The sequence below is a fragment of the Oncorhynchus masou genome, chromosome 15 (assembly GCF_036934945.1).
Source record: "Oncorhynchus masou masou isolate Uvic2021 chromosome 15, UVic_Omas_1.1, whole genome shotgun sequence".
Classification (NCBI taxonomy): domain Eukaryota; kingdom Metazoa; phylum Chordata; class Actinopteri; order Salmoniformes; family Salmonidae; genus Oncorhynchus; species Oncorhynchus masou.
Genome location: NC_088226.1, coordinates 20,149,847 through 20,166,212, shown reverse-complemented (window position 1 = coordinate 20,166,212; position 16,366 = coordinate 20,149,847). Strand labels below are relative to the sequence as shown.

The 16,366-nt window shown below is 44.4% G+C and overlaps 1 pseudogene; it reads left to right on the top strand.

The window, feature by feature from the left end:
- LOC135555844 (KAT8 regulatory NSL complex subunit 1-like) overlaps positions 1-16,366 on the top strand; it is an 80,397-nt pseudogene that overhangs the window by 16,176 nt on the left and 47,855 nt on the right.

Here is a 16,366-nt window from a genome sequence, read left to right as displayed (position 1 = left end):
CTAAAATAGAACTCCTTTCTATTTCTGATGCAGATCGTGCTGAAAGTCCTGCCTCTCCCATCTCCTCATTGGTTTATAGAAGCCGGTATCAAAGTGCCAGCTCCTCATTGGTTATACCCACGTGGGTGATTGAAAGACAAATTTAAATGTATTTGGCTAATGTGTATGTAAACCTCCGACTTCAACTGTATATGTATCTTGTGCGGTGCTCTTCACACTTGTAAACATAAACGTCTATGGTTGTTTCAGATTTGGACGGCACATCCAATCATGGATCTCTATGGATGGGCCAAATCAAGGCCGGACCGCAACAAAAAATAAATATCTACGTACGTTGAAATTAAACCTATCCAGACCGTTCCAAGAACGTCTTCTGTGGACGTTGAAAGCAAGGCAGCAATTTCAACTACTTTTCAACTTCCCTTGACATCCGGTGTTGGTCGGTGCTCAGATGCGGATTACAGTAAATGGGAAGTGTGGCGTGTGTGTGAGAGGGACACCAAGGAGGGCCTACAGCAGCACCTAGACCTTCTATCACACCTGGGTCCTGACAGTAAGACAACAATGATTGTTTCAAAAAAGATCCAGTTGCCAGGACCACAAATATACATTCCATCAAGACAACGTTGCGCCTGAGCACTCAAACTACACCTATCTAGGCCTAAACATCAGCACCACAGATAACTTCCACAAAGCTGTGAACAATTTGCGAAAGAATGGGCGAAGGGCCATCAGAAGGAACATAAAATACAACATCCCAATTAGAACCTATCTAAAAAATACTTTAATTAGTTATAGAACCCATTGCCCTTCATGGTTGTGAGGTCTGGGGTCCGCTCACCAACCAAGAATTTACAAAATGGGACAAACACCAAATTGACTCTGCATGCAGAGTTCTGCAAAAACATCCTCGGTGTACAACGTTAAACGGAAAATAATGCATGCAGAGCAGAAGTAGGCCAATACCAGCCAATTATCAAAATCCAGAAAAGAGTAGAACTTCTACAACAACCTAAAAGGAAGCCATTCCCAAGCCTTCCATAACAAAGCCATCATCTTCGGCGAGATGAACCCAGAGTAGAGTCCCTTAAGCAAGCTGGTCCTGGGGCTCTGTTCACAAACAGAACCCACAGGGCTCCATTTCAGCCACAGCAACACAATTAGACCCAACCAAATCACGAGAAAACAAAAAGGTCATTACTTGACACATTGGAAAGAATTTACCAAAAAACAGAGCAAACTATTATGCTCTTTGGCACTAAAAAGAGAGTATACAATGGCAGAATACCTGACCACTCTGACCCAAAAATGATGGAAAGAGGCACAAATTTCCCTCGGATTACAGAATTTGAAAACCAATCCAATTTTCATTAACTCCCATATATTTTGGGTGAAATACCGCAGTGTGCCATCACAGCAGAAATATTTATCACCTGTTGCTACAAGAAAAGGGCAACCAGTGAAGAACAAACGCCATTGTAAATACAATCATTTATTTATTTTATTTTTACATGAACAATTTGCACATTGTTATAACACTGTACATAGCCATATGACATTTGAAATGTCTCTGTTCCTTTGAAACTTTTGAGTTTACATTTTTAATTGTTTCGTTCACTTTTGTTTATTATGTTTGAGAGACCGAGAGAGCTTTGACCACAAACCAACAATGATGGTTGAGTTGAATGTAATAATATGCCAATGGAAGGGAAGACTGGTTTGACTATGATTTCCCATTGTAGCCAATTCAATTGCAGTAATTCCTTTACTGATTTTAAGGAAATTCTGTTATCAATTTGGTTAATTTCAAGTTTTAATCACTTAATAATTAAGAAACCAAATAGATATGGTTTCTACCTTTACTTATTACTTCCGTGAACGTTAATTATCCTCCCTAATGAGCGAGATAAATTAGAAAATATCTTAAAGATATGTGGGTTTTTGTTAACGGAGTTAAGGCACATGCCAATGTTTCTTAAACTAAATGTAAGTGTTGATATTAGTTGGCAGGGGTCTTTACTAATTCATTATTGTGTTTTTTATATATTTCAAATTTCTTAGATTTTTCCATCTTGTCAAATCCATCTTGTCAGTTGTCAAATATAGACTCTTAGTTTTCATTTGGAACCAGATTTGACATGAACTTCACATGCTGGTGCTCATGGGTGCTTTTACATGGAAATGACCAGAGGTTAAAAACAGACTATACTGTATGCAAAGGAAGTAGCCTAAATCACGTGTAAATGTTGTGCTGTGAATGTTTAATAATTTCTCTCTCTCTCTCTCTCCTTGTCTCTGACATCACCTTGTGAATAAACATGCTGGAGGTGTCTTGAATGAGTGGTGTGTGACTGCTCTGTTCCTCCTCCCTATCCCTGATCTACGTCTGAACTGGAACCGAACCCTAAGTCCCTATAGGCCGTAGTGTATTAGTTTTGACCCTGGTTTCATCAAACATCCTCCAGAATGTTCTCTGTAGTCTAGTTGGTGCCTGGTGTAGAGTGAGGTATTGCTGAGTCATTCCCACAGTCTGATCTCACTTTCTGACACAACAGCCCAAGGGAGGTCACCTTACATTCCAAACCCTCACTGGATCTTTACTCTGCTGGGTTATTATGAGTGTGACGCTGAGCGACAGCCCAAGTTGTTTCAGCCTACTCGTGTGTGTGTGTGTGTGTGTGTGTGTGTGCGTGTGCATATATCTGTGAGCACATGCGCGTGTCAAGTTTGGTCAACATACAATTATTTCCCCCCTCGAATGGGAAAACAGTGTTCTCTTTCTTGATTCCATTCAAACTGTAACATCGTTTGAAGAGTGTAGGACGGGACTTACCCAGACAGCATAACTCCCTCATATCTGTCCCTCCCTGCTGCCTCTCAAAGGCTTAAGTTGATTAAATGTTTTTCTATGTAGAGACACTTGGGAAAGCACCCATTAAGAAACCCTGGGCTAACAGTAGCTGATACAAGAGGTAACTGGCAGCTCTGGTAGACTACACACCAAGCTGTTCTTGTCACACAGACAGTTTTGGGCTATTAGATGAATCTTGTTTGTCCTTCTATGTAACTCGGGCCATATTTGTATAATAATTTTACTAAGTACATTCAATTTATGAAACCCTACTTGAATCAAGCTGTCATTCACACCCCTGTCCATTCACCAGGGAATTGTGAACACATACATTTGAGCATGGAGGGGTTGTACCGTAGCCTACTTGTTTTATGCTGAAGTCCAGAGAATGGCGAAAGGATTATTTGATTGAGGTTTGGTGAACTGAGTTTGAACCTGGCTGCTGTATTAGTAATGTGCTTCTAGCAGGCGCCTGGGTTAGCTCTTCTCTTCCACATAGCTTCTGCTTTAGGCAGGCAGGCTATTGTGCGTCCCAAACGGTACCCTACTCCCTATACAGTGCACAGCTTTTGACCAGGGCCCAGTAGGGAATAGGGTGCCAGTCGGTGCATATCATGCGTGGCACTGTCAATTTCTCTGCTTGAGTTTGTGTATCTGGATATATTCTGAAGGAACCAAATACCAGTTTGACAAAAAAGGCTACACTCTACAGAGCAAGGACCTGGCTAGCGATGTGACAAATTGAACTGTGCAGGAGCTCCACAAAATTATAATTAAAAAATAATATTCCACACCAATTCACAATGCAGAATAATGGTCCTATTAAGTATGTACAGTGCTTGACTTGGGCAGGAGCTCACCGGAGCGGAGTACCGGCAGCTCACATTTTCTACTGCTTGAGCTCCTGCACCTCTTATAGAATATTAGCTCAAAAGTATTGTGGGGCTCCTGCACAAAAATATGAACAGTACCGGCATCTATTCCAGTCCAAGTCGAGCAGTGCATATGTGTGACCGCTAGGGTCAGGCAATGAAGTTACATATCTACCACAGTTTTTATACATGCATACTATACATACCCTTGATAGGGCATCAGATACATCATGTTTGTTTGTAAGGGTGCACTACAGCATTTTACTTGTCTGAAGTAATGCTTTTTCTGAAGCGGGATTAATGTCTATCGCTAGACAACCAGAACTGTCAATCAAATCTTGAGCTGCCTGTGCACAGACCACTCTTTCCTGAAAACAAACAATATCATTTGGGGCGGCAGGGTAGCCTAGTGGTTAGAGCATTGGACTAGTAACCGAAAGGTTGCAAGTTTGAATCCCCGAGCTGACATGGTACAAATCTGTCGTTCTGCCCCTGAACAGGCAGTTAACCCACTGTTCCTAGGCCGTCATTGAAAACAAGAATTTGTTCTTAACTGACTTGCCGAGTAAAATAAAGTTAAAATAAAAAATAAAATAAAATAAAAAAATCAAACATTTACATGAAGCTTTTTTCATTGTTAAAATAAGCCTCAAAATTAATACTTAAGTGTTTGAAAAGAAACCGTCGGTTCGGATATTTGATTAACCTTGCCCATCCCTAGAGTAGTGTGTGTTGGATAGTCATGCGTGTATTTGGTATTATATTAGGATCCCCATTAGCTGTTGCAAAAGCTACTCTTCCTGGGGTCCACATGAAACATAATACAGAATGACATAATACAGAACATCATTAGACAAGAACAGTTCAAGGACAGAACTACATACATTTAATTAACAATCTATCATTTTCTTCACCTTTTAAATAGGCTTATGTCTGCCCTGGCCTTGCAAGGTGCTGCTATGTCATTGTCTCAGTTGATAGTTGACACAGCTGCACGGTTCTAGTGTCTAGTTTGACATGACTCAATCCCAAGCTAAAGTAACACTGCTCGGAGACTGTGTGTGTGGGTTGACTCATAACCCGCAGTCCCCATGGTTAAATCCGCAAGTCGGTCGGGTTTAGGGTCATAAAATGTTGTGTAGAGGAAGGGCAGGTGGATGGCGGGCGGGTTGAATAAAGAGAAAACGATACCCGGACAAAGTCCATCAATTTATAATTATTCTGCTATTTATACGCTACATTGAAGATGCGGAATGGAGAGTTGAAAGTAAGGGTGGGGGGGAAATAAAGTCTGGGAACGATTTGGTTATGTGTGGTGATTGAGAGGCACTATACAAATTCGACAGTCACAAGACGGTGACTTCAAATAGGCCTATGGCAAGTCAAGGGAACTGTAGCCTACTGTTCAGATGGGTTAAATGGAAACTGAAATCTGGACACTGACTAGGTCTACAACCTCACATAGCTTTAATATTAATTCCTGCAGAGTAAGGCATTTCTTGCTGTAAAAGAATGCACCAAATGCAGGCTACTTTTTGACTGGGGAACAGGAGTGGAGAAATATGATTTATTTTGTTCAGCATCTTGAGAGAATGCAAATGCGCTGTTAGCACCTCTACAGACGGTATCTATCTTCATCGGCATCATAAAAGCTGATTAGTATTTCAGCCACATCAAATATGCATCCAGAAGGAACTGAAATCTTGTCAGAAACATTGTTAGGTTGTTTTTAGCAGCTTTCTGTTTCCTTACAATCGGTCAAACTGGTGACATTTGGAAATTTAGCATTTTCTCCCCGGTCCCTAAAAGGTTTTGCTCTGCGAAAGAATCAGAGATGACCGAGAACTTTACCGACGTCAACTAGATTGAAGCATTCACTCTTATCGATTTATGATATTCTGGTGAGCAAGGGTTTATTTGTCTTCTGTGTAACGACAGAAGACAAACCGCGTGTATTTAATTATAAACAAGCTGACTAACAGCCCACCAAAATGTTGGAAATTATGAGCAGAAACACGTCTAAATAATGCAACAATCCTGCACCCTATGTCAAAAGAACAATCTGTCTCGGACTACAGGTTAGGGTCGAGTGCAAGCCTCTTTCACTTTATCACATATAGTCGGCGGTTGCAGATGGGTTAGCAATTGGTGAACAAATGGCTGACCCGCGTGTGTGTGTCCTGGAACCCTGTCCACAACTGGAGTGACTCCATCCCTCCTTTTTAAAGTGGGGCCTTCCACCCCCACCTGACCACTCATCATATGGTAGTAGCAGTATAGATGATGGGTTCAGATTAGCACAGTGGAAGTTGACCCGCATGTCAAATTAACATACCCCTCCAGAATGTTCTAGAATCTATTCACAACGTAAGCCTTCTCCCCACTCAACCAGCAACATGGGGGAGCAGCCTTAGGAAAACAACTCACAAAAGAGCATTTCTGATAAGTGCTTCCAGAAATGGTTTGAGAGAAAATAAAATGACTTAGGCCTTCCCATCCCCCGTTTTTACCCTTTCTCTCCCTTACATTTCCCTCAATTTTGTGAGGAGATATGCCCTAATCTGCATTGCTGTTCAACATTCCCCACCTACCAATCATGCAGAGCCATCCAATTGGTTGCCCTGACTGTCATTCAGCTTCGACTGGTTGTCAGTGTTGTCCTGTCCTCTAAGATGTGGTTGACCAGATGGGGGACAACTTGTTTCCTCACACCTCTCCCCCCCCTACTGCAGCAGCTCCACGTCCCAGCTTGTCCCAGCCCATCCATGGCCTTCACACACAAGGCATTTTGAGTAAAACATTATCACACGATTAGGACGACTATAACATATGACTCCTCCCTTCGTCAGTTCGAAGCAGCTGCCCTTATTTTTAAGGTGTTTCTATTTGTATTTTCAGTTTCTTTTTAGGAGCCTTCTTGCCTTTCTGCTTGCTAGCGCTGTTGCTTAAAATAGTGCAGCTGTAATATTGCGTGTAATGTCATTCAGGGACACAGGTCAATATTTACTTGGTACTGTTAATAAAACACCCTCCCCATTGAGAAACATTCAGTATTGCAACATATTCTTAGGGCTGAGATCCCAGCCAGTGGGATCACTGAAAGTGAAAGTGCAGGCACCAAATTCAAAACCACAGATATCTCATAATTAAAATTCCTCAAATATACAAGTATCTTATACCATTTTAAAGGTAATCTTGTTGTTAATCCCACCACAGTGTCCGATTTTCAAGTAGGCTTTACAGCTGAAGCACCACAAACGATTGTTAGGTCAGAGCCATATCACAGAAAAACACAGCCATTTTTCCAGCCAAAAAGTGGAGTCACAAAAATCAGAAATGGAGAGAGAATTAATCTTTGATCTTTGAAAAAACTAACCTTTGATCTTCATCAGATGACACTCATAGGACTTCATGTTACACAATACATTCATGTTTTGTTCGATAAAATTCATGCACTCCCAGAATGTACTCCCAGGAATCCCAGTTTTGATTTGTTCGATAAATTATAGATATTATGTCCAAATGGCTACTTTTGTTAGCGCTTTTGGTAAACAAATCAAAACTCACGAAGCGCGTTCACTAGTTGCAGGCGAAATGTCAAAAAGTTCCGTTATAGGACCGTTACAGTAGAAACATGTCAAACGATGTATAGAATCAATCTTTAGGATATTTCTAACAACTTCAATAATATTCCAACCGGAGAATTCCTTTGTCTTCAGAAAAGCAAACGTAACAGGAGCTACCTCTCATGTGAATGCGCGTGACTGCTGCTAGACCTCTGACTCATTCCCCTCTCATTCAGCCCCCCTTCATAGTAGAAGCCTCAAACAAGTTTCTAAAGACGGTTGACATCTAGAGGAAGCCTTAGGAAGTGCAAGATGACCAATATCCCACTGTATCTTCAATAGGGGCTGAGTTGAAAATCGACCAACCTCAGATTTCCCACTTCCTGGTTGGATTTTTTTCTCAGGTTTTTGTCTGCCATATGAGTTCTGTTATACTCACAGACATCATTCAAACAGTTTTAGAGACTTCAGTGTTTTCTACCCAAATATACAAATAATATGCATATATTAGCTACTGGGACTGAGGAGCAGGCAGTTTACTCTGGGCACCTCTGGGCACCTTATTCATCCAAGCTACTCAATACTGCCCCCAGTCATAAGAAGTTAATAAAACACCCTCCCCGTTGAGAAACATTCAGTATTGCAACATCTTTTTGAGTCAAGTTGAAAAAGGAATTTTACACCTAGGAAGTTGGAATAGTTTGAATGCCTGATTTACTGGGTCAGATAGCCCAGTAAATGCTTTGCATTTATCTTGAAGATGAAACATGGACATTGTTTTTGCATTCTAATAAAGTCGTAGGCTACATGTTTGCTTAAGAGAAGCCTACGTGATTCTTTACATTATTGCATTCTTTGTAGACAAATGTTATAAAGCTGAACACTGCCTTTTTTTGGGTGATTTTTACACCTAGGATGGAGCATGTAGCCTATCCTTTTACGCAGCTGCACAGTGTAACCTAACACCTGTGCCATCCGTCACCACACCCTTTGGATCTGCAGTGTTACAGCACGGCACCCTTTCAGAACGTAACGCACCAGTCTTCTCTCTCTCTCTCTCTCTCTCTCTCTCTCTCTCTCTCTCTCTCTGTCCTCAGGAAATGAATAGTGATTTCATGTCATGTCAGCCTGACCTGTTTGTATTCATGACTGAACATTTCTTAGAAATATTACTCACAGATTTTTCTATTGAGCAGTTATGTTAGTATCGTGCTAGCATAATTTGCACTTGCGAAGCCAGCCAGCCACCTGCATATTTTTCCTTCCACCATTATGATTTACCGGTCTTCTCCTCAGTCTGTACCCTCCCTTGTTCTTCAATTACATTAGCCAGGCAGCCTGCCAACATCTAACCAAATTACACATTGAAATGGTGAGCTTAGTTTGGCTATGGGGTCTTAAAAGCCCATCTGAGCTTCAGGAAAATACTTTGAAAATACCGAAATTACCACTGGTAGGGTACTTTTCCCATCACTCTGCTCCTTCCCTTTTCTTTTTACCTTGTTAACCTTCTGATCGGCTGCTGAAACCCCCCTTGTCTGGATGCGTTTTGATAGGCCTTTGCTCCAGCTCGGGCTCTGACCTACATTTGGTGAGATCAGCTGTTCCCTCCTGTGTCCCACGCAGACATAAATTAAGCTGCATAGCTCCTCTCAATGTAGTACTGCTGGTAAATTAACCCCCCCCCCCTCTTCACTCTCTATCTTCCAGCTATGGTTTCATCTACGCACCTGCTCCTCTGCTCCAGAAACATGTAATTGATGTCTGAGTTCATATGTATAAAAGCTTCACTGTCTGTCAGCAGCCAGATTTCTTGCAGAGTAGTAATGTGGCATTAGGGCCAGATCATTATGACTACTATAGGCAAATTTGAAGCGTTACATAGAATGCTCTTGGTTTGGATGACAGTGAATGATGATGTATCAAGTATGAACGTTGGAAATGGCTCATGGATGTTGTGCTGTGTTTTTAATGTAGATCTCTGACTCCCCCTCTCTCCTAGGCTGTCCTCTGGCAAGGCGGTAGGTGGGTGGTGTGGAGCTGGCCTCGGCACCGGGAGAGGCCCCCTCGCCCGCCCCCTCCCTGTGCTGCATGGCTGCGATGGCGCCCGCTCTAACCGACGCGCCGGCCGAAGCTCACCGCATCCGCTTCAAACTGGCTCCGCCCTCCTCCAACCTCTCCCCGAGCGGCGTGGAGAGCAGCGGAGGCACCAGTCACATCCTCGTCTCCAGCAACGGCACCGTCAAGCGCAAGGCCCCTGAAGAGCGCGGTCCCCACGGGGGGTCCATCACAGGTAAGGGGAGGGAGGACTTGCCGCGAGGCAACGAGGCTCCTTCCACACCTCTTGGGAAATTACAGCCGCTGGTGGCGTCGTACCTGTGCTCGGACGTGACGTCCGTTCCCTCTACCAAGGAATCACTGAAGCTGCAAGGCGTCCTGCTGCAGAAACACGGCCTTCTGCCCAGCTTCCTGCCCAGGAAACACAAAACACTGGAGCTGTCAGAGGAGCAGCTGAAGAGCATCATGAGTAACAGCAGAGGAGGTGGTCCCCCTGCCCTGTCAAGCTCGCCGCCACCGGTCAACGGCGTGGCCAAGAAGTTGGCCAAAAACGGGGCGGACCGCGACCGGGACAGTATGACAACAGTCAATGGAGGTAATAATAGGCCTCCTGCTGGACATGGACTGGACTCCCCAGTGCACCAGCCCCAACCCCACACAGCTGCCTCTAGAGGAAACTCTCCTCTTAACGGGGGAGGGCAGCACCAGCAGCCCACAGGACTGTCCTACAACCCTGCTGGAAACACTGAACAGCCAACACCCCCCGCAGCCTCCACCAACACCCCCATGGACTGCCCCGACAGCAAACCCTCAGAACGGCCACCATCGCTGGCCACGGACACATCATCCCTTTCCCCAACGGACCGACAGACCTCTCTGGGCCTGGGCAGCCTTGGAGTGGACGTTAAGGAGAGGACTCAGCAGAGCCAGAGCCGGCAAGGCGAGATCGAGGGGCGTCTGCGGCGCCTGAGGAAGCGCCTCCAGGTGGTTCAGGCCAAGCAGGTGGAGCACCATGTCCAGCAGCAGCTGGGGGGGCTCCTGGAGAGCACCCTGGGGCCACTGGATGCCCTCCGACCTGGCGGGAGACGAGGAGGCCAGGACGCCCCCCTCACCCCGCAGGAGAGGGAGGGGCTTGGGCGATTCCTGAAGGACGGCTCTGTACCGGCGGAGCTGGAGCGCTTGTCTCTCAGTGGAACCACCAACCTGAGGTCCACGGAGAGTGCCTTCGACTCGGACGCCACTGAGAGCAGCTCTGGAGGAGAGACTGACGTGGAAGAGGACGAGCTCAGCAGGGTGGACATCGAGCAGCGACACATCTCTCTGTAAGTACCTGGACAACAGGAAAAACATATTTTTTTTCCGCTTAACAGACAATTTAATTGGATAAAGAAAGAGTGGGCCTTTTGGAATGAAGTAATGTTGACTAAATTGGCATTTAGGATGGGGAGAAAGCAGAGAGGGAGTCGGAGACTGAAGTAGTGGAAAATACAAAGATGCTAGAGTGAGTGATTGAAAGGGGGGACTCCATCCTGGCTTGGCTTGTTGGGTTGTTAGCCACTGTGGATCTGTAGTCTCGTTTTAGCAGAGAAACACTGCCAGTTTCAGGGTTAATCTCCGGTTACCACTCTCTGCTGCTGAAAGGAAGCCTAATCCAGGCCCACTTATGTTACATACAAGCGTGTGTCCGCTCGCTACGTCTTCCTGGTCCTGTGTTCATGAGGATGTGGCTTGCACCCTCCATGTGGAAGGTGACCCTGATGAAGTGATGGCTGATGGGCAATGAAAGTGAATTAAAAACCCCTGTTTTAATAAAAGGCTGTTCTGTTCTGATGGTGCAGTGCCGTCCTCTGCTTCAAACACACTTTCATGTCTTCGGGGATAAGCCTGGGTCTAAGAAGCCACCGTTTTCAAAGAAGTGAAGGCAGAGAGCTTCTTCCGGATATATCTTGGCCCCAGGTTAGGTTAATTCCAGTGCGGTTGTTATCCTATGTCCGATATTGCTGATCTTTTGCTAGTTGACCATTGGAGGAGGCACAAAATGTGATCATCGCAGGAATCAATTTTAGCCCAGAGTTGGTATTTTCATCTCTTTTTACAGGCAGATGACATAATGGTGGAGTAGATGGACAATCCAACCTGAAGTATTCAGTATTGGTCCTACGTTGTTTCATGTTACCTTAACTTTTGAATAGCGTTGGCTAGCTGTTGCTGGTTACGCTAGATGTTCCTATTCAGTTGGATTGGCCTTTTTCTTTATGATCCTCAGTTGAGTAACATGTGGGCACTATGTTTGGCTCTTTTTATAGTCAGCCCTGCGGCTTTCCTCTGATTCTAGCTCCACCATGCCCATTGGTTATTGTGTGTGGCCCATGGGCACTAACCAATCTATATAGTGCACTACTTTGGACCAGGGCCCATAGGGCTGGGATCAAAAGTAGTGCACTATGTAGCGGATAAGGAGCTATTTGGGACTCCACGTGAGCCTGACTGTGGGTTATTCACCGAGGCCTTATTTGAATGTTGTGAACTAAAGCTGAAGACGGACCGACGGTATGAGGGATAACCTACATTCGGGCATGATGAAAGCAGTTGGTCGGTCACATGGCAAATTGCGTAAGACCAAATAGGCTTACTTCCAGACAGATTATAGTGAGAGAGCATGATGACACAGCTGCTGTTTTTTACAGTCTCTGTCTGACTGTCCGTGTGGGAGAAGAAAATTGTGGCACCTGCACCTTTAAGAAGTGACAAGGCGCTCTTGCGGAGAGACAGGGGGGGGGTGTTTTTTTTCTTGTACATGACTCATCCACTTCCATAACATTCTATATGATGAACAGAGAACATATTTGCAAACACTTCAACTCACCACACAGAACTATTCCTGCTTTTCATAGTTTAGGTTGGCAGCTTGTTGATGGTACCACCTTGTCGTTTGTGTGTGTCTGGATGACTGTTGTGTCTTGTGTAAGAAAAGCTTATTATTTCCAGACCAGTTGAAGTCGCTATTGTGGCGTTGATGCAGCCACTATAAGGTCATTTTAACATTTGGCTTTGAGCAACCCCCTGAGGTTTGATTTGTGTGATCTGTCTTGTCTGTCTGTCTGCACACCATGTTTGTCCTGAAACACACGTAAATATACCAGGGGTGTAGCGGTGAAACAAACCCACGGTTCGGTACGTTTTGTGGTTACGGTACAGCAGGAAAATGAAATGCCAACAGTTAGTTAATTTTTGTTTATTTGGCTAAATATGAAACATTTAAAAGCACCCTATTTGTTGCCCAAATCCAGTTTCTGTGACCTCATTTAAAATGTTCCTGGTATTGTCTGTTGTGACAGCGGTTGTCATGTTGGGCCTCTCAAGTAGAGGTCTAAAAAGTTGGACCTGTTCTGAAATGGACCTGGGGCTTTCCCACCCGGACAAAAAATGCATAAATCCGTTTTTCAATATAGAGACCCGAACCAACCCGAGGACCACTAGTTGCGTATAGACATGGTCGGATCCGAGTTAGGGGAGCAGCAGAGTAATCCATTTGTTAGCTACTTTGTTAACCAGAGCTTATACAGCGGGGCGAGACGGTGGAGGACGGGCCTTGCGTGTGTGAGAGACCGAGGCAGCAACCAACCATAACAAGCCAACTTGCGCTAGAATACTAATTTCTAAGCCTGTCATAGCTAGGTTATATATCATCCAATATGATATAAAAGTGTGCTGTGTCTTTTAAGACCCATGATGTCATTCACACAGGCATTTTCAAGGCTCAAGCAAAGATGATATTGAGAGACTTGAGGCGGGGCCCATAGGAGGAAGAAAATTAATGGTTTTTGGTGACAATCCGTGTTGAAATCAGCAATATTTTTGCTTTATGGTTTGTATATTATCAAAAACAAGGTACTAGGGCAGTGAATTGATGTTAGCTTCAGCTGTAAGCTACCAAGGAAAGCTAGCATACAAAGCTGGAAGCTACCGGTATCATCTTGCATTGTAAAGTGTTGTAATGGTTATATATTGGTGAAGAGTAAATAACGGTTTCAAAATGTCTACATACCGTGTTGCATTATTTCAATTGTGTTAACTTCTTTGCAGCATATGTGGTGGTGCAGCCCAGGCTCCCAAGGAAGTGCAGTGGTTCCTAGAGTTAGCCATGAGTATGTGGAGCAGGCACGGTGCTCTCGCACTATAAGGGGACATCGGCTGCGCTGATAGACAGACTTGGTTCTCTCTCAATCAGTAGATGACACGAGACACATTTGACAAAGTACCGAAAGTAACAATTCTAGTTCCAGACAGTTTTTCATGTTCTAGTATCAAAAAGCTCCTGCCGTCTCGGCATACCGTGCAACGCTACACACGCGCACACACACAATATTAAGCGCTGTCTGAAGCTAAGTGGTGATGGTTAACCCCCCCCCAGAGTGTTAACTCCTTGTGAAAATATAAAAGCAGAGCAATTGTCTTGTTTTGATTTGGTCTCATTTTACAACCCAATAGTTCTCTTTGACACAAAATGGCCAGTCTGCTTTTGCTGTCTGTGTGTCACGTGATGGGTAGGGTCTCTGTGTACGAGTCTGCTTGTTTGTGTGTGGCCTTTTTGTCCATGTCATAGTGACACAACAAAGCTTATGTGAAGATTAGCATCATTGAGGGTTTTACTAGAGGGCTTGATTTTTGGCTGGAAGAGCCTAAACATGTGTTTTTTTTTTTGTAAACCAGCCACTGTGGAAGGTAGATTTAAAAAAAATATATATATATACTGCTCAAAAAAATAAAGGGAACACTTAAACAACACAATGTAACTCCAAGTCAATCAAACTTCTGTGAAATCAAACTGTCCACTTAGGAAGCAACACTGATTGACAGTAAATTTCACATGCTGTTGTGCAAATAGAATAGACAACAGGTGGAAATTATAGGCAATTAGCAAGACACCCCCAATACAGGAGTGGTTCTACAGGTGGTGACCACAGACCACTTCTCAGTTCCTATGCTTCCTGGCTGATGTTTTGGTCACTTTTGAATGCTGGCGGTGCTTTCGCTCTAGTGGTAGCATGAGACAGTCTACAACCCACACAAGTGGCTCAGGTAGTGCAGCTTATCCAGGATGGCACATCAATGCGAGATGTGGCAAGAAGGTTTGCTGTGTCTGTCAGCGTAGTGTCCAGAGCATGGATGCGCTACCAGGAAAAAGGCCAGTACATCAGGAGACGTGGAGGAGGCCGTAGGAGGGCAACAACCCAGCAGCAGAACAGCTGCCTCCACCTTTGTGCAAGGAGGAGCAGGAGGAGCACTGCCAGAGCCCTGCAAAATGACCTCCAGCAGGCCACAAATGTGCATGTGTCTGCTCAAACGGTCAGAAAGACTCCATGAGGGTGGTATGAGGGCCTGACGTCCACAGGTGAGGGTTGTGCTTACAGCCCAACACCGTGCAGGACGTTTGGCATTGGCCAGAGAACACCAAGATTGGCAAATTCGCCACTGGCACCCTGTGCTCTTCACAGATTAAAGCAGGTTCATACTGAGCACATGTGACAGGCGTGACAGAGTCTGGAGACGCCGTGGAGAACATTCTGCCTGCAACATCCTGCAGCATGACCGGTTTGGTGGTGGGTCAGTCATGGTGTGGGGTGGCATTTATTTGGGGGGCCGCACAGCCATCCATGTGCTCGCAAGAGGTAGCCTGACTGCCATTCGGTACTGTGATGAGATCCTCAGACCCCTTGTGAGACCATATGCTGGTGCGGTTGGCCCTGGGTTCCTCTTAATGCAGGACAATGCTAGACCTCATGTGGCTGGAGTGTGTCAGCAGTTCCTGCAAGAGGAAGGCATTGATGCTATGGACTGGCATGCCCGTTCCCCAGACCTGAATCCAATTGAGCACATCTGGGACATCATGTCTCGCTCCATCCACCATGGAGTCCAGGTCTGGGAGGAGATCCCTCAGGAGACCATCCGCCACCTCATCAGGAGCATGCCCAGGCGTTGTAGGGAGGTCATACAGGCATGCGGAGGCCACACGCACTACTGAGCCTCATTTTGACTTGTTTTAAGGACATTACATCAAAGTTGGATCAGCCTGTAGTGTGGTTTTCCACTTTCATTTTGAGTGTGACTCCAAATCCAGACCTCCATGGGTTGATAAATTTGATTTCCATTGATAATTTTTGTGTGATTTTGTTGTCAGCACATACAACTATGTAAAGAAAAAAGTATTGAATAAGAATATTTCATTCAGATCTAGGATGTTATTTTAGTGTTCCCTTTATTTCTTTTGAGCAGTGTATATGTATGTATGTATGTATGTATGTATGTATGTATGTATGTATGTATGTATAATATGCATCTTTTTTTTTTTTGCCAGACAAAATATCTGTTTTGCCATAGTTACACAAAGAAAAAATCGGATGAGCATGCTTGTAATGTTTCTAAAACAAGTAACGTGGTATGTTGCTCAATTTAATTAAATATTCTGTGACCTGAGTATTTTATCAAACGTTTTGCTCCCCCTTTAACGTTACCTTGGTAACAGGGCCACTTGAGTCATCACTTGTGCCTGCTACAATGTCACTAGTAGAGGCCAACGATGTCTCTTTTTGTTAGCTGTGGGAGCAAACTCAAACATTGAAAAGCAACTGAGCTTGTGAACAAAGCTACGTTAATGGATAAGTAACACGAGGACAAAGTCTCACTTTCGAAGTCATTCAAGTAAATTAGACCAACATTTATTTTGCTACAAAGCACAACTCGCACTTGTGCCCATACTTGACTTTTTATGAAGCGCTCACAATTTTGAGTCCGACGTGTTACCATGCACCAACGTGGCTGGTGAATTAGACTTTCTTTCCCGGCAAAGCCTAAATCTACTTGTGTTTGGCAAGTAGCCAGTGTTCATTTTAGGCCCTGTTGGTTGGCCTTATATCCTCCATTTGTAATCATTAACCTTTTGGCTGTCTTCCAGGCAAGGTCTTGTAGTGCCCTGTAGGCCAACTGTTTCACTCCTTCCCATAACCCACTAGGCCTAA